Genomic DNA, 23,854 nt, shown 5'->3' with positions numbered 1-23,854 from the left:
GAAAGCGTCAATACTTATGTAAGCCAAAGCCAGGCTCCAACCAGCCCTCTGTAGTTTGCCTTTTTAATTTAATAAAGCTGGCTCATTCCCTTTGAAAGCTACAGAGTACTCAGTGCAATGGCTGTTTCATAATTTATTTTACCATCGCTCCATCTGAATGCTTAAGAGGTTTCCAGATTTGGCTCCCTCAAACAGTATTGCCAGAAACGTTTCAAGTAGATGTACGTTTTGGCAGGTAGGTCTGTGGGACTGATCTTTCTGGGGACAGGCACATGTTTGAATATTGACAGGTATCACTAACCGCTACCCACTCATACCGGTTTGATATGCACCATTCTGTTAGACATGAAGGGGAGATGTGTTTCCCCACCCCCCAGATGTGCAGAACAGCTGCAAAGCTCAGAGGCCCCCTGTCCTCCACTCCACTGAACAGGGCACTGCCCTTGTGATCAGGACGCCCTGGAAAGCAGGGCTGGGAGCTCAGAGGTCTTGAGCGAGTTGCCCTGTTGGTCTCCAAGAAGGGACTCCTTGCAGGTCTCTGAGCTCAGGTCTGTGCTGCAGGAGGATCCTACTGGCAGTCGGGGATGGGGCGTGAGCACTAGGGAGACAGGGCAAGGTGCTTCTATAAGAGCCCCGAGAAAAGGTGGGAGGGCCTACGCCAGACGATGCCAAGATTTTTTTTTTCCATTTTTTTTAAAATCAATGAATTTATTTTAACTGGAGGACAATTACTTTAGTGTTGTGATGGGGTTTTGCCATACATTGACATGAATCAGCCATGGGTGCACATGTGTCCCCCCCATCCTGAACCCCCTCCCACCTCCCTCCCCACCCCATCTCTTGGAGCTGTCCCAGAACACCGGCTTTGGGTGCCCTGCTTCATGATGCCAAGATTTTGAGGCTAAATATCTGGGTGGGTGATGATCAAGGGGACAAAGAGGAAACTGGTTTTGGAGTAGATGAGAGTGTGGGGTGTTGGGCATAGAGACAGTCTCTATGGGGTCTGGAAGGCAACAGAGGAAGATGAGTGTCTCCTCGCGTGGCAGCCTCTGGACTTGGTATCAGCTGTGAGTTCCTGCCTGCATTTCTCAGGAAGCATCTCTCTCTCCAGATCTCAAGAAAAACAGGAAATCAAGAAAAAGTATGATGATTCTTCTGTGAAAATTAAAGCGTAACAGTCAACATCCCTGGTTGAAGGAATCCACATTAATGAGGCAAAAGCAAGAATAGGAGGAGCCGCACGTGGAGTTGAGGGCCAAGGTCAGTGGTTCCAGGAACTAGGGCAGGAGCTTGTAGGAGAGAAAGGGTCACGATCTCATTAGTCATTCTTGCCTTCAGCTGATGCCGTGTCATAAGCAGTGTCTGTGGCTCTGCCCACTGCAAACAGTGAATTATTCTTGCAAATAAAATAAATACTAACAAGTTTATTGCATAAAATCACTGCAGATGATGTCTACAGCCACGAAATTAAAAGATTGCTTGCTCCTCGGAAGAAAGCTATGACAGACCTACATAGCATATTAAAAAGCAGAGACATCGCTTTAATGACAGAGGTCTGTATAGTCAAAGCTATGGTTTTTCCCGTAGTCATGTACAGATGTGAGAGTTGAACCACAAAGAAGGCCAAATGCCAAGGAATTGATGCTTTCAAATTGTATTGGAGAAGATTCTTGAGAGTCCCTTGGACAGCAAGGAGATCAATCCGGTCAATCCTAAAGGAAATCAACCCTGAATATTTGTTGGAAGGACTGATGCTGAAGCTGTGATACTTTGGGCCACTTGATGTAAAGAGCTGACTCACTGGAAAAGACTCTGATGCTGGGGAAAGATTGAGGGCAGGAGGTGAAAGATCATGAGATGATTGGATGCCATCACCAACTTATTAGACATGAGTTTGAGCAAACTCTTGAGAAATAGTGAAGGACAGGGAAGCGTGCGGCAGTTCCTGGGGCCACAGAGAGTCGGACACTTAACGATTGTACGGCACCGTACTTAATGTGAATGGCATTCTAAGAAATAAGTTTCAGAGGCACAGAATGTCCTTAAATTGTCCTGTTTTGACGCAGGACTCTCATAGGAGATTCACACATTGAATTATTATCCGAACAGGACCCCTTAGTGTTCACTAGCATTTCCCACATTTGACTATTTGCCCTATGCTGTGATTCTTTGTGAATTACCTCTGAACTTACTATTTCTTCCTTATTGAGCAGATCATGTTAGAGTTCCACAATAAAGGGTAAATTATATGAAGAATGTTGGGACTCTTTTAAGAATAACTTGTGATTTGGGGAATGAATTTCCAAGAAAACACTCAGGAATTACTCTGCAATCCCTAAGACTCATCTCTTTCAGGATTTTGGAAACCCTTCTTGGGAGACAGTTTCTGGGCATGAACTTGGGAATGGGGGTCATGGTGCCCGGGGTAGGGCCCTCAGGGAAATAGGGTGAGCAAGAGGAGGTGACAGGGAAGGAACTGCAATAGATTGGGCCAGGAGCCAGCAGAGCGGAGAAGACAGGAGGCAGAAACCTGGAGAAAGCTGGGTCAGGGTTGCCAGGGGGGAGAGCATTTCCCAAAGAAGGCTTCCTTTGCGTGAACAAGCTGCCAGATTCACACCTAGTCCCAGAGCAGTAAGAATAGCAAGCTGTCCTCCTTCCTCACTGCCAAGTTGGCTGAGGAGCATGGAGCATGTGGCAGAGCACAACTGTGGTGGCGTCCCTGCCACCCGCGTCGGGGGAGGGTGCCACGAGCAAGGCATCGAGGGCAGCGGGGGTGGAGCGCCTGTGAGGTCCCCAGCTGCCTGGTTGGCCTGGGGTCTTGAGGGGGTCGCAGTGGGCGGTCAGTTCCACAGCTCTGCCTAGAAACGTGTGCCTTTGACCGGCAGCTCTCTCTGCAGGGACCTTGCAGGACCTGGTTGCTGTCCAGGGTCCTGGAGGACTATTGGCCTAGTCTCGTAGGTTGGGGCAGTTCATTCTAATGTGGAGCCCCTTGCAGAGTTCAAAGCCTCCACCTGGGGATTCTGCCCTGGTGGCTTTGTGGCCGGTGGCCAGCCATTATTTCAGAAATCATGACCCTTTGGGGCCCTGGATTCTCTAGTGATTCAGACACTAGAGAATCTACCTGCAATTCAGGAGACCTGGATTCAATCCCTGGGTTGGGCAAGTCCCTGGAGAAGGAAACGGCAACCCACTTCAGTGCTCTTGCCTGGAAAATTCCATCAACAGAGGAGCCTGGTGGGCTACAGTCCATGGGGTTGCAAAGAGCTGGGCACAACGGAGCGGCAATCACTTTCAATAACTCTGATCAGATAGAGGTCAGCTGGGATTGCAGAACCTTTGACTCCTTTTCTGATATGTTCATGCTTCATTTGGATTTGGGGCTTATGAGTTGGAGTTAGTGGTACAGAATCTGCCTGCTAACACAGGAGATGCAAGAGACATGGGTTCGATCCCTGGCTCGGGAACATCCCTGGAGGAGGGCATGGCAACCCATCCCAGTATTCCTGCCTGAGAAATCCCATGGACAGAGGAGCCTGGACGGCTACAGTCCATGGCATAAAAGGGATTGGCATGACTGAGCGACTGAGCATGAGCGCATCTGGATTGACGGGACAAAGCACTGATGTCTCATCTCCAGCTCAGAGACGGCTTTTCTTCTTTCGCTGTCTTTGTCATTGCCTCTTATCTTCAGCCTCTTACCCTGCCGTTATTAATCAGGTGGCTATTGGGAGAGGAGGGAGTTTACCCCCCACACTAGCACCCTAATTGGGACAGATATGCCCGGTGGGAGCCACCCCCCTTGTTTCTGTGATCTTTCACCATCTTGCTTATGGAGGTTTGCACCTTACATCATCTGGGATCAACAGAGCAGACAAACACCCCGAGTATATCCCTGTTGACTGGACTATGACCGCAGCAAACTTGGATACCGATAGGGTCCAGGCAGGTCGTGTACGTGAATTAAGCCAGTGAGCAGTGTTAATAGGGAGCTGTGGGGAGTGGAACTCAGAGTGTCAGGCCCTCCTTAGCCTGGTTGATTATCACTGAGACCACAGGTTGGTGGTCTGTGAACTTTCCAAGAGATGGCAGATGCCCATGTATTCATATGAAATCTGACTCTTAAATTAGTTGGCAGCTAGTTTGTCTGTCTGTCTGCGGGCCAAACACAACAGCTATGGGCTGCATGTGGCCCACTGTATTCATGTGCCTTCTGGAGCCCAAAGGACCTGCGTTAGACGAATCTGTTTAAAACCTGAAGAAATTTGGGGCAGGCAGTGACCTACTCAGGCAGTCACAGAGGACAATGACAATAGGATAACAGCCAGGGTCGCTCTGACCCCAGATGCTCAGGACACAGCGGCCCCTGCAGTTCTGACTGAGGCCTGGTGAGTGACAAGCCCACTGGAACAGGCCTAAGGGAGTAGACATTGGCTCAGCTTCTAAGAGTAACCCATTAGCCTTGTCGCTTCCACGGTGAAGAAGGTACTGTATTGCCAGAAAGGGGCCTTGACCAGCCAGATGTTTGGCTTCTCCAGGTAAGGTACCTGCCAGAGCCTCCCACATCTTCTCCAGGGCTGTTCTTTTCTTATCTTTGTGTAACCACAGGCCATCCAACCCAGGTCTCCTGCATTGCAGGCAGACGCTTTACCTTCTGAGCCACCAGGGAAGCCTTGTGTAACCACAGGCCATGCTTATTTACCTGTAAAAAGAACATGGCCAGTAATTATGTGGTTTTGCTTCTAGCAAGAGGAACATGGCTCCTTGGAGGACAGTTACCCTTCCAGGGAATTGGTCACAGGTTATTAGGGTTGATATGTTATTGACAGGTTGTTAGGTTCATGGACAGAGGAACCTGGTAGACTACAGTCCATGGGATTGCAAAGAGTCGGACACGACTGAGTGACTAACACTTATTAGGATTGTAAAGGAAGTCTGGCCATCTCACCTGTTAAGTTCAAGAAACATATTCTCTTCATGGGTACAATTTACCTGAAGGGCTTTTGTGCAGAGCAGCTTTTTACTAAGACTGTGTTTGTGTCTGTGCGGCTCCATTTTTTTTTTTTTTCACTCACTGCCCCTACCCATCTAACTCCTGTTGGGTCTCCTCCTGCCTCTGACTCCATGGTTCTCAACTAGGGACATTATTGCCTTCCTCCCCAAGCCCAGGGACAGCTGGCAGTGATTAGAGACATTTTTGGTTATCACACCTGTAAGAGGCGGAGGGCTAGAGTCTAGTGGGGGGAGGCCGGGATGGTGCTCAGCATCCTACAGTGCACAGGACAGCCCCCACAGCAGAGAGCCACCTGACCCAGGTATCAACCCCACTCCAGCCCAAGAAGCTGGTCTGTCATTGGATCTCTTTTCTTCTTTTTTTTTAATTTTTGCCTGCACTGGGTCTTCACTGTTGTGTGCGTAGGCTTTTCTCTCCCGTTGCAGCAAGGCAAGGGTGACTCCTCATTGTGGGGTGCAGGTTTTTCTCTCGTGACAGAGCGCAGGCTCTAGAGCACGCAGGTTTCATGGGCTCAGTAGCTGTAGCACAAGTTGCTCCGGGGCATGTGGGGTCTTCCCAGATCAGGGATCAAACCTGTGTCCCCTGTATTGGCAGGTGGATTCTTAAACCCTGGACCTCCAGGGACATCCCTGTCATTGAATCTTGTTTAGCAAGCTGCAGATCCCTCAGGTCCCATGGCTGCGAGAGAGGTAAGAAGACCCCAGGAAATGGGCCAGGAGCTGTTCTCTCATTAAGTCCTCACATCTCCCCTCTGAGGTTGGGGTTATTGTTCCCATTTTTCAGATGAGGAAACTGAGCCTCTGACAGTGACAGGACCTGCCATAATCTCACAGCTGGAGGTGATGGAGTGAGAAGTGTAAGCTGGGTTTATGTGGTTTGACAGTCTCTGCTCTGTGTCATGATTCCATCAAAATGAAGAACTTGATAAAACATTCCTAAGTATCTTCTGGTGGGCTGTTGCCAAGTTCAGGATTCTAATTGTGGGTTATCCACATCCCAGGAAGTAAGCCTGGCTTTGTCACACTCATTGCTGTCCACTTGCCTCTTCTCTCGGGGGGTCTCTGGCATGGGCTCGGGCCGCTACTTTAAACCTTTCTGCACCATCGCTTCTTACCGTGCATAATCTGTTCTAGGGCAGCTGCTTGGTGCTGTCCAAGGTCCTACCCATCTCTGCCCCTTTGGGGTTAGCTCCCAAAGTAAATGTTGTGGAAAGAAAGGGAAAATGGGGCTGAGGGTTCAGAACTCCTGAGGGCTTTGACCCAGTTGAAAAAAGTGGTCTTAGATACCCGCTCCTCAAGCACTTCACACCCTTCCCATCCCTTCCTCAACCGGTTTGCTCACAAGCCTCAGCCCTTTCTTGTTCGTGAATCTAATATACCCAGGATGTTTTAACTGGGCCAGAAAGGAGAACCGAAGTTCTGCTTGGGCCCTGGGAACTCTCCTTTGAACACAAGTCTGCTGGCTTAGCAAGCATCACTCAGAAGATAAAGCGGGTCATGGGCTGCTGAGCGAGAACAGGATGCCTTGTTTTTATTTTTCACACATGAGAACTTGCTGTGACAAAGTTTTGGATGTTTTTCTCACTAGCTTGTTCTGGGAAGGCAGGTTGAGAAATTACTAATGCAACAGGAAGCAAGCCATTCTGTCAGAGTTTGGCATGTGGTGTGTTTTATGACTTTTCCATTAAAGGTACGAGCTAACTTTGTTGTTAAGAGAAAGAGCTACAGTCATGCAGACCTGGTTCCACTCAAGGCTATCCCGTTTACTAGCTAAGTGATCTCAGATCAGACCCTTTAAGGATGTTATGCCTCAACATCCCCATCTGAAAAATGGGATTCAGACTAGGCGCCCCTCCTCCCCCCTCCCCCCCGCCCCGACTTCAGAAGGCTGGTTCAGAGCTTCAGTATTGCTGAAGCACTTAGACCAGGCCCATCCTAAGCATTTACTGGATGAACAGTGGCTGTAGGGGTAAAATGATTGGTTCCGTTAGCTGGAGGATACACGACTCCTTTCTGGCTTCTCAGAATCAGGGCAGACCTTGGAGAGATGGTATTTGCAAGGCTTGATGGCCGGAGGAGCACACAGCAAGCCGTCTTGTTGGGATTTGTGGGAGACAGTATCGATTTCTCTGCAACTCTCCCAGCCATGGTCACTCCCTTTCAAGTTAATTAACTCCCAGTCAAGTTAATCTGGGAGGCTGATGCTCTGTGATCAAGTTAGCATCAAGGTGGCAATCCCATGGCCAAGCCCTACATTGCTGAGCCCAGGGACCAGGCAGCAAAGTGCCAGGTGCCCCTAAAATGCCAGACCTATTCACCCCAGTAACTCTTCACTGTGATGGATGGATCACATGAGCAGATAGGCTGAAGCTCTGTTATTAGTTTCTTACAACATTAAAATAGCAGCTTGGTGTCTAACTAATATTAAAACAGCAGCTTGTTGTCTAACTAAAAGAGCAAGACTTTGAGTCAGACAGACCTGGGTTCAGTGTCAACCATACTACCTAGCAGCCTTGGCCTCTCTGTGCCTCAGTGTCCCCAGCTGTAAAATGGGGCCAGTAGCACAGACCTTGCTGGCTTGCTAAGGGGATTACATGAAATATCACCTACTAGGAACTTCTCCAAGGGGAGCTATTTTTGTTGTAGTCACATTTCACTTCTTTGTTCACACTCTCACTTAAGTCTCGAAATGATTTGAGTTGGCAGCTTCGAGATTATTACAATTGCTTGCCCTACTTCATGTCTTTTATTTTTAAATATTGGAGCATCTGAAAATTCAGTTTGGAGCAAGGGAAGCAGATTAAGTTATTTTGGACACAATAACCTCTATCCAATTTGGTGTTAGTAAAAAATAATAATAATAGTAGTATTAAAAGTTATCTAATATTGGGGGATAAGACCACATGCAAGAAGTTGAGTGCTCTTTGCAGACGGGATTATTCTGCTCCACTACATTATAATCAATCTCCGTGGCAGCTTTTTTCTCCGTGGGTAAAACAATTTCACAGCTTTCTGCATTTCCCCCTGCTCTTTTTAAATGTTCTCTCTGAGTGGTAACTGAGAATGGTTGCTTAACTGGGTGATGTATCAGTTATTTACTGCCATGTTAATGCTGTGCAATAAACAACCTTGATACCTTGGTGGCAAACAATAATAACAACATATTGCTCACATATTAGATGATGGGCTAGGAAGTTCTGCTGATCTCGGCTACATTTGCTTCTGTGTCATTTGCTTCTATGCCAGCTGACTGTCAGCTGGTCCAGGAATGGTCTTGACTGGGAATAACGGGGCTGCTGGGACCAGCAGGCCAGCCTGGGTGTGTATGGCAGAGTGAGAATGGGGAAAACCCGATCACTGCATCACCTACCAAGCTCTGACTGTGCCATATTTGCTAACATCCCATGTTGGGCAAGGCATGCTCTGGACCACAGTGGAGACCAAGAGTCAGAGCCAGAACTCTGCAAAGTCACAGAGGGAGTGAATAACTGGGGCCATTTGTGTACCTTGTTCTAGGTAGAAAGTGAAAGGGCATGGGAGAGGCACAGCTGTAAAGTTCTGCACCAGATAATATTTCCACCAGCAGGAAGGTAGACAGAAGCCCAGTGATCAGAGCCCCAAGTGCCTAGTAATGAACAATGGGGCTCAGAGAGGGGTCATCCCGCTGCATTCTGGGAAGGGGCCAGTTCATACCTTGTATATATTGACCAGAGTCCCGCTTGCCTTGACTTTATAAAAAAAATAAATCAATCAACTTCTTTTTAAAATCAGCATGCAGGGAATTCCCTGTGGTCCAGTGGTTCGGACACAATGCTTTTCCTGCTGGGACCTGGGTTCGATCCCTGGTTGGAGAACTAAGATCCCGCAAGCCGCATGGCAGGGTCAAAAACAGAACAAAATAAAAACCAGCATAAAGTTGATTTTGTGCGTGTGTGTGCTCAGCTCTACGAATATTACCACATGTATAGATTTGAGAGCCATCGTTGCCATCAGGATAAGGAACAATCCTATCGCTGCCCCCGCCCAGAGCTGTCAGGTGCTGTTCCCTTGTGGTCACGCGCTCCCCCATCCCTGAGCCCTGGCCACCACTGCGTGTTCTCATCACTGCAGTTTCTTTCCAAGACCGTCATCTAAATGGAATTATATAGCACCTACGCTCTGGAGACTGGATTCTCTCACTTGGCACAGCTCCTTTGAAGTTCACCCAGCTGGCAGGTGTATCGGTTGTCTGTTCCTTTTTATTGTTGAGGAGTGTTCCATCATGTGAATTTCCACAGTGTATCTGTTCACAAAAGACATTTGTGAACAACTTTTGAATGGAGCACATATAACCATTCAGGAGCAGCTTTTTATGTGAACTGAAGTTTTCATTTCTCTAGGGTAATACCTGAGAATAGGGTGGCAGGTCGTAGGTTAAGGGTAAAACTGTGCCTCGGAATTGCTGTGCCGTTGTGCAGCCCAGCAACTGAACTGAACTGAACTGTGCAGTCCCACAAGCAGTGTGTGAGAGTGTCACTGCTCTGCACCCTCCTCATTGCTTGGTGCTGTCACAGCTGTTTGAAAGGGTGCCCTGCGGTGTCCGGTCATGGTCTTCATTGGCATTCCCTCGGTAGCTAATAATGTGAAGCATCTCTTTATGTGCCTACTTTTCTATGAAGCATCTCTTTATGTGCCTACTTTTCTATGAAGCATCTCTTTATGTGCCTACTTTTCTTCATTGTGTCCTCTTTGAGAAAGTAGCTACTCAAGTCTTGTGTGCATTTTTATTTTTTTTTCTATAACATAGCCCTTTTATCTTTTTAAAAAATTTTATTTATTTTAATTGGAGGCTAATTACTTTACAATATTGTATTGGTTTTGCCATACATCAACATGAATCCACCACGGGTGCACATGTGTTCCTCATCCTGATCCCCCTCCCACCTCCCTCCCCGTACCATCCCTCTGGGTCATCCCAGGGCACCAGCCCTGAGCATCCCGTATCCTGCATCGAACCTGGACTGGTGATTCATTTCACATATATTATATATGTTTCAATGCCATTCTCCCAAATCATCCCACCCTCTCCCTCTCCCACAGAGTCCAAAAGACTGTCCTATACATCTGTGTCTCTTTTGCTGTCTCACATACAGGGTTATCATTACCATCTTTCTAAATTCAATATATATGCGTTAGTATACTGTATTGGTGTTTTTCTTTCTGGCTTACTTCACTCTGTATATTCAGCTCCAGTTTCATCCACCTCATTAGAACTGATTCAAATGTATTCTTTTTAATGGCTGAGTAATACTTCATTGTGTATATGTACCACAGCTTTCTTATCCATTCATCTGCTGATGGACATCTAGGTTACTTCTATGTCCTGGCTATTATAAACAGCGCCGCAGTGAACATTGGGGTACATGTGTCTCTTTCAATTCTGGTTTCCTCGGTGTGTATGTCCATCAGTGGGATTGCTGGGTCATAAGGCAGTTCTATTTCCCGTTTTTTAAGGAATCTCCACACTGTTCTCAATGAACATGTAACCAACACTAGTGACTGTGCTAGTTTGCATTCCCAGCAACAGTGTAAGAGGGTTCCCTTTTCTCCACACCTTCTCCAGCATTTATTGCTTGTACACTTTTGGATTGCAGCCATTCTGACTGGCATGAAATGGTACCTCATTTTTTAAAAATTCGATTGTTTGTTGTTTTACTATTGAGTTTCATAAAAATGTAGTTGACTTATGTACTATGATGTTGTACTAGTTTCAAGTACACAACATAGTGATTTGCTTTTTATAGATTGTGCTCCAGTTAAAGTTATTATAAAATGTTGGTTACATTCCCTGCATCGTGCATCGTATCCTCTGTTGCTGTTGTTCCATCGCTGAGTCGTGTCTGACACTTTGGGACCCCATGGACTGCAGCACACTGGGCTCCCCTGTCCTTCATTAACTCCCAGAATTTGCTCAAATTCATGTCCATTGAATCAGTGATGCTATCTAACCATCTCATCTTGTGCTGCCCCCTTCTCCTTTGGCCTTCAATCTTTCCAAGCATCAGAGTCTTTTCCAATGAGTCATTTCTTCGTATCAGGTGGCCAAATTATTGGAGCTTCAGCCTCAGCATCAGTCCTTCCATTGAATATACAGGGTTGGTTTCTTTTAAGATTGACTGGTTTCATCTCCTTGCAGACTTTCTCCTAGAATTTCTGCTTAAAATTTTATAATTTTATGTTTAAGTCAGTGATTCATTTCGAGTTAACTTTTGTATAAGGTGTGAGGATTGGATTGAGATTCACCGTCCATAACTATGTCCACGTCCAAGACCAAGTTCAGGGGGACACAGAGATAAAAAGCAGTGCGGGTTTGTCCTGCCCTTGTGGGGCTGAAGCTCTTTGATTTGAAGAATATTTCCCCCATATCAGTTTCCGACACCCACTATAACAAACCTCCCACAAACTCAGTGACTTAAGACAACACGACTGTAATGCCTTTGAGTTCTGGGGGTCACAAGTCCACACTCAGTCTCATGGGACTGAAGTTGAGACAGCAGGGCTGGTTTCTTCTGGAGGCTCTAGGGCAGAATCTCCTTGCTCGCATTTTCCAGCTTCTAGAAGCTGCCGACGCCGTGGCCCCTTCTTTGCATCACTTCAGCCTCTACCGCATCAGCTACTCTGTGACTCCGATCTCCAGTCTCCTTACGAGAACCTTGTGATCACACTGGACCCACCCTGATCATCCAGGATCACCTCCTCATCTCAAGGCCTTAAACTAACCGCATCTGCGAAGACCCTTCTGTCACATAAAGTAACAGGGAGTGAGACAGGACCTCTTTGAAAGTGAAAGTCGCTCAGTCGTGTCCAACTCTTTGCAACCCCATGGATGGTGTGGACTGTAGCCTGCCAGGCTCTTCTGTCCACGGAATTCTCCAGGCAAGAATACTGGAGTGGGTTGCCATTTCCTTCTCCAGGGGATCCTCCCCACCTGGGTCATCTGCACTGTAGGCAGATGCTTTACCATCTGAGCCACCAGGGAGGTCCCAAGGCATCTCTAGGGAGCCATTATTCACCTTTCCACACCCTCCCTGAGTTTTGGGTGCTTCAGGACCAGACTGAGGCATGAGAATCAGAGGAAGAAGAGAAAAGAAACACAGGAGCCCCCCACCCAACTCTTTCTGACTGTTAGGAACCCCCTCTCCTGCCTCTGAATAGAACCAGAAGGCTGGGCTAGAGCCCTCTGCATCCACACTCAGGTGTCTGGCTGCCTTGAGTCCAGGCTAAAAGATAGTTAACATTGTGAGCTCGCTTGAGGTTCAGTGGTCATCTTCCCCAGTCCACCTGCTATTATTGACTTCTCAGGAGCCATAGATAGCTCCCTTCATGCATTCTCTCCCGGTTTTATAGCCACATTTGGTGGGAGGCCCAGAGTGGAATGGGGCTGACTCTGTTCCCCAGATCTGGATGCCTTCTTCTCTGTTTTCTACACCAAAGAATCCTGGACCAGTTGTGTATGCTAAGAAGGAGTGTTCTGTATAAACGTGTTATGTCAGGGAGTGAATGCTCAGTGCTGGGGAGTGTTCCTGGTAATTGTGATGGACAGGATGTATCTGGCACTTTCTGTCTGCCAGAATTATTAATATCTCCATCTGCTAGAGTTATCTTACTTGATGTTTGCAGTATTCCCTTTGAGAGCAGGTACCATGTTTAGGCTCATTTTACAAATGAAGAAACGGAGGCTCTGGGAAGCTAATGAATCTGCCAAAGGATCCATCCATAGTGAGCGTGGAGGATAACATCTCAGACTCAGATGCGTGTGACTCCAGTGTCCCGGGTCGTACCCACTCTGTACTGCAGGTTTTAATTGCCCTCCCCTAATAGGGACTGCCCAGGTTCTTGCCACAGCCCAGCCTCTCCCGCAAGTCCAGACCCTGGCCACATCTCTGTCTGACCCCATCAAGTCTTTCTTTAGCTGACTTGACACGCTGGTACTTTTACCAAAAGGAGTGTGTGGGGGTCTGGCTGCTTGCCTCTCAAAAGCCAGTAAACAGGCCAGGTTGGTAGAAAGGAAAGTTTGCTTTCCTTCAGGTGCCGGCCACTGTGGGGGGAGGGTGGTGGACATCTGTCCAAAGGCCGACTCCCCCACCACCCCACACCCGGCAAGGAGGGGGTGAGAGCATTTATAGAAAGAGTGGGTGGGGGGCTACGTGCAGAAACAGCGGAGTCATCTCCAACAGTCATCCTCAACTGGTCACCAGTGGTCTGACTAGCATCATCTTGGATGTTTTAGGTCCAGTTTATCATTTCCCGGGTGCACTTGCTCCCATTTCTTTGTGGTCAGTTCTCGGAATTGTGGCAGCTCATGTCCTGGGTGCGGCCTGGTCACCTTGTCGTTAACTTCTCCACCTGGTGTTCCGGTGTCTATAGGACCAGCTCACAGGATATGGCTCAGAACATTATCTATAGCCTATCTTGAGAAGGAACTAAAGGTCCTTGGCTCTGCTTAATGATCACGTTATTATTATTCAGTCTCTTTAGACTGTTTTCATTTCAGCAGTTCTCACTTCTCTGATTAAACTTATTCTTTGGTTAAAGTTTTCCACAGGCAGAAGGCCAGCAGAGGCTGTGGTGTGGGGATGGGGGCGGCAAGGGCCATAGGGTCCTGCTCCATTTCAGTACCAGCTCATCAGGCAGGGGTGCTTCCCTCCACCGAGGCCGCCAGGCCTCGTGCTGACCTGTGTGGACGTGTGTCTCTCACCCCCTCCAGTGTAACCATCCAGAGGTCAGGAACCTCCCTCCCCTTTGATCTGTGCTGTGGAGCTTAAGTCAGTGTTTATTGTAATGAACCCAAAGCTCCTTTCCATTGACTCCCCGCAGCAGGGACCTCCTCAGGTGGGATGTGAGATCCCTTTAAGGAGACTTGTCTGATACATCCAGAAGGGTGGAGCACTGCTTCTCTCTGTTTTTCTTTACTTTTTCCTTCTTTTTTCAAGTTAGCAGAGATAGACCAAATCCCCAGCTTTCTCAAATCCTGCAGTGTGGCCTCCTCCCAGGGTGTCTCTAAAAGGAGCCACCATTCCCGCTTAACCCACCTTCACCAGTGCTACTGCCGTGGGTCGGGCCTTGGGTCACACATTTTACCGGCAGGATCTCGTTTCACCTGCAGTTCTGAGAAGTGAGACCCATCCTTATTCCCACCTTATAGATGAAGAAGTTGAGGCCTAGAGTGACTGAAGGACTTGCCTAAGATCACACAGCCTGGCAGGTTTCAGAGCTGACACTGAAGCTGAGTTTAACTCCTCAGTGTGTACTCTATGAAGGCGAAGCGTTGAAAACATGGATTTTGGTCCCAGGCGGGTATTGACCCCTGGTCTCTGACTCTAAGGTCATTCATTGGAAACGCTATGCTCTCACTGCTTTTTACAAAAATAAATTATTAGTGAAGTGGGAGAATGAGGTAAAGGCAATGTCGTATGGCAACCCACTCCAGGATTCTTGCCTGGGAAATCCCGTGGACAGACAAGCCTGGCGGGCTACAGTCCTTGGGGTCTCAAAGAGTTGGACACGACTGAGCAACTAGGCACAGTATCCAGACCCATGATAGGCTCTCAGAATGCTAAGCGCCTGAGTCTCTAAAGGTCCCAGCAGCACGGTATGTGTCATGAAGGACTTGGGTTTGTAAAATTTCAGAAACCTGCTTTGAATTATCTTAAACTGAAAAAAAATACTGTTTGCTCACCTAACTATAAAGCCCAAGGATAGTGATGACTTCAGTGGCTGGGTCCGGAGGTTCATATAATGTCAACAGGACTCTGTGTTGGCTTCATTTTCAAGGAGATTTTTCTTTCTCTGATGCAAGGTGGCCCCCGGGCACCTACATGCCCTTATGAACCCTCTCGAGGCGGGTCCTGAAGAAGCAGCATCCGCAAGGTGTGAGGCACTCTCTATATTTGAAGGAGAGCGGTTTTGTCTGGGAAATCCTATGGACAGAGGAGCCTGGCAGACTACAGTCCATGGGGTCAAAAGAGTTGGACACGACTGAGCGCACTTTAAAAATTATTAATGCGTCTGGGCCGAGAGGTCTTATCACACTAACAGGAACCCCTGTGGCCCTTCGCCCCAGGTCACAGAGGTAGCCTGCCATGCCCTCTTGTGGATGAGGAACAGATCCGGTGAGGGGGGTGCGGGATGGAAGGGGAAGGGCTCAGCCAGGGTCACCCCACAACTGCAGAGGCCCTGGATGCCAGACCCAGCTCTGACTTCTCACGTCCCAAAGCCACATGAGTGCTTCCTGTTGCTCACGTCAGCAGGGGCAAAGGTCTTTCAGCAGTTTTGATTGCTGAAGGCTGTTGCGGCGAGTAAGTCCATGGTCCTCAGCTTTGTTGTTTAGAAGAGCACACAGCAAGAGGGAGAGGGAGGTGTGTGCATTGATCGGGAGCCACAACACCCCAGTTCCTTAACACCCAGGCCACAGTTCACTGTCACGGGTGAACACAGCCTTAGGACTGTTCCCGAGAACAGCCTCGCAGCCTCCAAGGATGGGTGTCCCTGATGCTCAGGCAAGGTTGAGGGAGGCCAACCCTGCGGTCATCAGGCAGCGAACATCAAGAGTGTTGGACAGGGGAGCTGATATTGGGAGGGGCCCTGGGGCCTGTCTGCTGAAGCCTCATGGCTCGCATCTGTGGAGACTCTAAATTTCCTTTCTAGCCCTTGTCTTTTTTTTTTTTTTTTAATGTGGAACCTTTTTTTTTTTAAGTCTTTATTGCATTTGTTACAATATCACTTCTGTTTTATGTTTTGGTGTTTTGGCTGGGAGGCTCGTGAGATTTTAGCTCCCCAACTGAGATCAAACCCATGCCCTCTGCATTAGAAGGTGAAGTCTTAAGCACTTCAACCACCAGGAAAGTCTTCTTCTGAGGAGGCAGATCCCTTCTTGGGGCCTCTATGGAATGTTTATGTGGGGACCGTATGGGGACTGTGCATTCTCCCAGGATTTTCCATTAAATGGCTCATTTGTCCAGCAGGTGTTTATTAATCAGTTGTCATTCCTTATTCTCTGTCACACCCTGGGATTAGAGGGTTTATGGGAAATCCCATTATTTCTCCCAATAGCCCCTGAGAGAGCTGTTCTGAATTTTCACTTATCATCCTTTTCTTAGGGGCAGGAAAATTAAGCCCAGAGGGGTGGAGTCATTTGCTGTGGGTCACACTGCTGGTAAACGGCAGAGCTGAGATTCCAAAGCTCAAGCTCTTAACCCTGCTAGGGCCTGGGGCTGGGGAATTCAGCAAGAGCCCCCTGGTAGGATGCCCAGAGCTTCCTTGGGAGGGGTGATAAAAGAATTTCATGAAGCTGCATGAATCCCAACAGGTAGGTATAGCAAGGGGTGTAGATCAGGCTCAGAAATCCAGGATCTGGGGAAGGTCGCCACAGCTTGACCCTCAGAGAAGAACCCAGAAGTGTCAAGGAAATAACACATCACCTGCCTGTGGACCGTCCATGACCTATGGTGGGTGGACCAACAAAGAGCACCTGTTAGCTGTTATCATCCCCCTTCTCTGTGCACATTATTTCCAGATGTGAAAACAGGCTCAGAGAAGTTAAGCAACTTGCCTAAGATCACACACCTAGGACACAACAGAGCTGGGCTTTTCATGGCCACTCTGCAGCTCCACGGCCCAGCAAGCTCTTCCCACCCCACCAGCACAGTTACTCAGTGCACACACCCTGCTGGCCCCCAGAGAAATAGGACTGATTAGGAGAGGGGTTGGGGAGAGCTGACGAAGAGACAGCCCCCGCCTCCCAAACAGCTCTGCAGAGTTATGGTGAGTAACTGGCTTGCCACATGGACCTATTTAAATATGGAGGACCTGCAGCCCCCAGGGAGGGGGTGATGTTGACTCCCAGGGCACACAGATGGCAGCACCTCCTGGATGTCACATGCCAGAGGCACAGTCACCCTTCCAGCCTGCCCCCACCTGGCTCCGTCTCCCCGGTCTGCTCCCATCCAGCTCGTGGGCTGATAAAATACCACCTCGCTCTCTGGCTCAGTGGCTCAAGGGCCTGCCATCTCGGAGCAGGACTTTGCCCTCCTGTAGACGGCATGTCCTGAGACCAGCGTTCGCTCCAGTTAGAGCAGGTGATGAGGGCCTCTGCCAGCCGGGGCTTTTTACAGAGAGCTAGTTTGAAGCAGACTGAGGAGCCTGTTTTCTCTGGGATCTGTGCATACAGAAAGCAAAGGTCAGGTTGTTTTCTTCTATTCTCAGAGCCCAGAGTATGGCCTTTACCTGGCTTGTCGCCTCCAAATAAAGGAGAGTGGGTGGTTCAGAACTGGCCCCACTGTTGCCTAAACTAGGGCTTCCCTGGTGGCACGTGGTAAAGCATCCACCTGCTGATGCAGGAGGCGCGAGAGACGCAGGTTCGATCCCTTGGTCAGGAAGATCCCCTGGAGGAGGAAATGGCAGCCCATTCCAGTATTTGTGCCTGGGAAATCCCATGGATAGAGGAGCTTAGTGAGCTACAGGTCATGGGGTCAAAAAGAGTCAGACATGACTGAGTACGCTAGCGTGTACACACACACACACACACACACACACACACACACAACAGTTTCACCAACTGTGTCTAAGATGGCTCAAAAAGAGTCAGACATGACTGAGTACGCTAGCGTGTACACAGACACACACACACAGACACACATACACACACACGATTGCTTTCCCCAAGCTGCATGAAATTAAAAGGACTTTTAATGGACCAGTACATTTAATGCTGCCTTGCTGGTTTTTGCTCTTGTTGTTCCAGAAAGATGTGATTGACTATGAATGGTACATCCCACCATTGCTGACATCCAAAAATCAAGGAGGGGCTTCCCAGGTGGCTCAGTGGGTGAAAGAATCTGCCTGCAACACGGGAGATGTGGGTTCAATCCCCTGGAGAAGGGCATGGCAACCCACTCCAGTATTCCTGCCTGGAAAATCCTGTGGACAGAGAAGCCTGGTGGGCTACAGTCCATAGGGTCGCAAAGAGTCCGACGCGACTGAACCCACAGCATGCATGTTAACTAAACTAGAGGTTCACAGACTATATAGCCCAGGGGCCAGATCTGGCTTGCTGCTTGTTTTTTTTTCTTTTTTTTAACTTTGAGGAGGGCTTTGTTTATTCTATGATCTGTAATATTATGTGCATGGAAATTAATTTTAATTTTTCTCATGTTTACCACATTTTAAAAATTAATTTAATTGGAGGCTAATTACTTTACAATATTGTGGTGGGTTTTGCCATACATTGACATGAATCAGCCACAGGTGTACCTGTTTTCCCCCGTCCCAAACCCCCTTCCCACCTCCCTCCCCATCCCATCCCTCTGGGTCATCCCAGCACACCGGCTTTGAGTGCCCTGTTTCTTGCATCGAGCTTGGACTGGTCATCGATTTCAAGTATGGCAATATACATGTTTCAATGCTATTCTCTCAAATCATCCCACCGCTGCTTTTTTTCATAGACAAAGTTTTATTGGGACAGAGCCATGCGCATCTGTTATTTACCATCTGTGCCTGCTTTCACACTGCAGTGACAGAGGTGAGTGGTTGCAGAGACTGCCTGACTCTTACAGCTTAAAATACTTATCATCTGGCCCGTCACAAAAGCTTGCTGACCTCTGCACTATACAGTTGCCAGCAGTGACCTCAGGTGCAGTTAATCCTAGGAAGGATGACTTCAGAATTCAGAGTGTAAGTTAAAGACACAGAGGTGGGGAAGGAGGAGAGGGTGGGATGTTTGGAGAGAGTAACATGGAAACATACGTTGCCATACGTAAATTAGATATCCAATGGGAATTTGCTGTTTGATTCGGGGAACTCAAAACCAGGGCTCTGTAACAACCTGGTGGGGTGGGGTGGGGAGGGAGGACATATACGTATACCTATGGCTGATTCATGTTGATGTTTGGCAGAAACCAACACAATACGGTAAAGCAATTATACTTCAATTAAAAATAAATAAAATTTAAAAGCAACAACAACAAAAAAGAACATACGCATGAAAAAAAGAGGGAGATTGGGTCCCATCTCAGCAGGCAGTGTAGGGCAGTAACCAAGAGCATGGGCCTGGGAGCCAGATCAGGTTCCAGCCTGGACCCTGCCCCCGGCCAGCCATCAGACCTTGAGCAAGTTACTTCACCTGTCTGAGTCTCAGATTCCTTGTCTGTAAAGCGGAATTCATAGTAGCCCAGTGCTTGTTTGGTGTTAGTGAGGGCTACACTTGGAACACTGTGTAGGCCACGGTGAATGTGGTGCATGCCCTTGCCGTCTTCCCTGCTGCTGCTGCAGTTATCTAGCCGGAGCATGGACGTGCTGTCCGAGCGTGGACCACGCGCTCTGTTGTTTGATAGATGTGTAAATCTGGGGTGAGTCACTTAACTCATTATTGACCAGGGGAGTTTTGCAGAGACTAACGCCTATGGCTGGTGATTTGTTATGTAAGTGGATATTGAAACACTCCAGGCAATGATGTTCAGGTAACAAAAGACATATTAATATGTCTCTGGTCAATAATGTGTTAACATCTCCGGGCCTCAGTTGCCTCCTTTATGAAACGGGCGCAGTTGTAGCTCCCTCTTCCTGCTAAGGGAGGTTGAGTGAGACTAACGCACTTAAAGTCCTTGCTGTGCAGTCAGCACAGGACTGTGCTCCAGAAGACAAGGGTGCAAGGGTATGTTGTGCAAGAACGTTGAATTTGTCAGACACTTTCCCTGCATCAACTGAGATGATCTGTTTTTCACTTTATTGTGTTTGTGTGCTGTTACAGTGGTCAACTTTTGTATGCTGAGCCATCCTGGCATTCCAGGAATAAGTCTAACTTGGTCATAGTAGATGATCCTCTTAATAAACTTCTGAATTTGGTTTGCTGCTGTGCTGCTGCTAAGTCGCATCAGTCGTGTCCGACTCTGCGCGCTCCCATAGACGACAACCCACCAGGCTGCGCCGTCCCTGGGATTCTCCAGGCAAGAACACTGGAGTTGGGTGCCGTTTCCTTCTCCAGTGCATGAGAGTGAAAAGTGAAAGTGAAGTCGCTCAGTCATGTCCGACTCTTAGCGACCCCATGGACTGCAGCCCACCAGGCTCCTCCATCCATGGGATTTTCCAGGCAAGAGCACTGGAGTGGGCTGCCACTGCCTTCTCCACTGAATTTGGTTTGCTAGTGTTTTGTTGAGGGTTTTTGCATTAATATTCTCCAGGGATTTGAGTCTGTAGTTTCTGTTTTGTTTCTACAGTATCTTTGTCTGGCTTTGCATCAGGATAATACAGGCCTCATAGAATGAGTTAAGAAGTGTTCCCTCCTCTCCTGTTTTTTGAAAAAGTTTTAAAAGGACTGGCATTCATTCTTTAAATATTTGGCAGAATTCACCAGCAAGGCAATCAGATCCAGGCCTTTCCTTTGACAGGAAATTTTTGATTACTGACTCATTTTCCTTACTAAGCAATGCATCTATTTGGATTTCCCATTTCTTTCATACATTCAGTCTTGGTAGGATTTTTGATTCTAAGAATTTGTCCATTTCAGTTAGGTTATCCAATGTGTTGGCATGCAGTTGTTCACACCACTCTTATAGTCCTTTTTATTTCTGTAGAATCAGTAATGATGTCCATATTTTTATCTCTGATTTTAATGATTAGAGTCATTCCTCTTTTTTCTTAGTCCATCAAGACAAAGATTTGTCAATTTTGTTGATCTTTACAAAGAACCAATTTTTGGTTTCATTAATTTTCTCTATTAAATTTTCTCTATGTTCTCTGTTCTCATCCTCATTTTCTCCTCCCTGTTAACTCTGGATTTGGTTTTCCCTGTTTCTAGTTCCCAAAGTCATAAAATAAGGGTTCTGATTTCACATCTTCCCAGTTGTTTTGTTGTTGTTGTTGTTGTTGTTTTTAATACAAGCATTTATAGCTAGAAATTTCCACCTTAGCACTGTTTTCACTGCATCCATAGGTTTTGGTATATTGAGATTTTGCTTTCATTCCTATTGAAGTATGTTCTTAATTTCACTTGTGGTTTTTTTCTTTGATCCAATTGTTGTTTAAGAGTGTGTTTAATTTCCACAACAATTTGTGGGTTTTCCAGTTTTCCTTCTGTTACTGATTTCTAAATTCATCCTTTTGTGATTGGAGAAGATAGTCCATATAAAATTGATCTTTTAAAAATCTGTTGAGACTTGGTTTGTGGCCTAACGTGTGATCTGTCCTGGGTAATGTCCCTTGTGGCCTTGAGACGCATGTGTGTACACCTGTTATCTGTAATTGGTTTATTGTGTTATGTCTTCTTTTTTCTTACTTATATTCCCTCTGGTGCTTCTGTCCACTATTGAGAGTTGGAGTATTGAAGTCTCCATCTGTCTGTTTCTGTTTCTCCTTTTGAGCCTATCGATATTTGCTTCATGTATTTTGGTCCATTATTGGTAGGGGGGAGCAGTGTTTATAATTGTTATTGCTTCTTGCTGTGTTGAACCTTTGGTTAATCTCGAATGTCCTTCTCATGTTTTTTATTGAAGCCATTTTGTCAGATTTCCATGCAGCCATATCAAGGGTGCAGGGGTGGGAAGGCGACTTGCAGTCATCCTGCCTTGAGATTAAGTCCTTTATTTCAAGCTACTTGTTGAGCCTCCTCTGTGCCTCCCAGGCCCCATTCTGGGCTTTGGGAAGACGTAACCAGCCATCTGTCCTCAGGGGCTTCATGTCAGCCTGGAGGCTCAGCTAGAGGTCAGGATGCCCAGTCAGTGGGGGGGTCTGACTCATCTTTACATTGTTGAGGGTGGGTGTTATGGGGGTGGCCCCTTGGCACTGCCACCGTTAGAGTGACTGTGACCCCGTTACCCAGGGAAGGGTTCCAGTTATGCCTGTGGGTGCCACACAGGACCCAGGCGAGATCCCTAAGGCATGACATGGGAGCCTCAGCTGGTCTGGGGTTGGGGAGGTGTTTGTTCAATGAGGAGAATGACTGGGAGTCAGCCAGCCAAAGAGACGGGAGGAAGAGAGGAGGGAGGTGTGGAGCTGGAGGGTGGCGGCCATGGGCCAGGGTGGGCAGGTGGTAGCGATGAGGTCAGGGTCTAAGCCAGGGCTTCGGGGGTCATGGTGAGGCCTCTAGATTCCAGCCTGAGACCCAGGCACAGCCTTTGAAAACTAGCTCTCTCTCCCTCACTGGGCATGTAGGCTGTCTGGGTGGCTTCCTCATCAGACTCTGGGCCCCAACTCTGCAGGCTTCTGTGGCAGGGGAGGGACCATCATTGGCGCAGCCAGCGAGGTTGGGCAGACACCAGGTCTGAGCTTTCTCGGCTTCACGTGGCTGCCTCAGCTGGTATTCAGAATCCATACTACCTGGCCTTCGCAGGACACCCCGAGCCTTCAGTGAGTCACAGTCTTTTCGCAACAGTAACGTGAAAGATCACTGATCACAAATCACCACGGCAGATATAATCAGCATAAAAAAGTTTGAAACATTGCGAGGCAGGGGCAGGCGCCCCCGCCCCGCCCCACTGCCATCTGCGTCTGCAGAGCTGCATGGAGGCAGCAGGAGGGGCGTGACTACCTCTAGGCACCGGAGACCCTTCTGAAAGAAGAAATACAGGCACGCATTTTATTGAGCTTCACAGGTTTGGTTTTGTTTTGTTTTTCCCCCCTCTTGAAGGTTTGTGGCAACCCCGCCTTAGATAAGTCAGCCTCATTTTTCCAACAGCGTTTGCTCATTTCCTGTCTCTGTGGCATATTTTGGTAGTTTTCACAATATTTCAAACTTGTTTGTGCTGCTTATATCTGCCGTGGTGATTTGTGATCAGTGATCTTTCATGTTACTGTTGCTAAAAGATTGCGACTCACTGAAGGCTCAGATGGGGGTTAGCATTTTTCAGCAAGGAAGTGTTTTTTAATTAAGGTGTGCACATTGTTTTAAGACCTAGTGCTATTGCACACATAAATGGACTACGGTATTGTGTAAACATGAATTATTTATGGGCAACCACAACAGTTGTGTGACTTGCTCCATTGCGATACTTGCTTTCTTGCAGTGTCTGAAACTGAACCTGAGGTATCAGGAAAGACTGAGTCTCAGTGGGGCTGCCTCAGAGCAGCTCAGATATGGGGGGATATTTATTTATTTATCTTGTACTTTAGTGGGGACTGTAGTTTGACTATCTGAATATCCAAAAATAAAAAATAAACTGTAAAGAGTGGGGCAGTCCTGGGCTCAGATCCCCAGTCTGTCTCTTGGCTACATGACCGTGGGCAATTTATGCTTTTCTCTGTGCTCATATTTCTTCATCCATAAAATGGAGCCAGTAACTCAGACCTCACAGCATGGCAGTGGGGACTGACGCAGTGGTTATAAAACAATCAAGTATGTAGTCGGTGCTCTACACCATCAAGTCAAAAGTAATTTCCCTTCATGCTTTCTTTAACCCAAGAAGGATGATATGAGTCAAGTACAAATACTAACTTGATCAATCGGTAATTATAAACAATGATTCAGAACAAAGGGGGAAAAATCTTTTTATTTCTTAATATATGTAGAACCCCTGTGATTAAAGCTGTTGTTTTGACTAGAAAACCAAGAAAACAAGATGAGAAAATTACAGAGACATTTAAGCAGCTACCTTCTACGCAGGTACATTTATTACGGGAGATTTTAAATATAAGCGATTAGGATTGCTTTCAAAATGGGTGCAAATAAAGAGATTAAAATTAGTCTAAACACTAAAAGGTATACTCAGTTCTCCCCAGGATCTGTCAGAGTTCCAGGAAGAAGCTTGACTGCCTCAGCCTCAGCTGGGCCAGGGCAGGCCCTGAATTCATGGTGGGCCTGGAGCAGCGAGAATGG

At 47.5% G+C, this 23,854-nt stretch overlaps 1 protein-coding gene across 2 annotated transcripts in view; it reads left to right on the top strand.

The window, feature by feature from the left end:
* The window catches only part of SNX29 (sorting nexin 29), a 589,615-nt gene that overhangs the window by 531,304 nt on the left and 34,457 nt on the right, over window positions 1-23,854 (top strand). The window lies entirely within an intron of this gene.

The sequence above is a fragment of the Budorcas taxicolor genome, chromosome 2 (genome assembly GCF_023091745.1).
Source record: "Budorcas taxicolor isolate Tak-1 chromosome 2, Takin1.1, whole genome shotgun sequence".
In the NCBI taxonomy this organism is placed as follows: domain Eukaryota; kingdom Metazoa; phylum Chordata; class Mammalia; order Artiodactyla; family Bovidae; genus Budorcas; species Budorcas taxicolor.
Note: the sequence above shows the minus strand (reverse complement) of the source record. Positions and strands in the feature narration are given on the sequence as shown.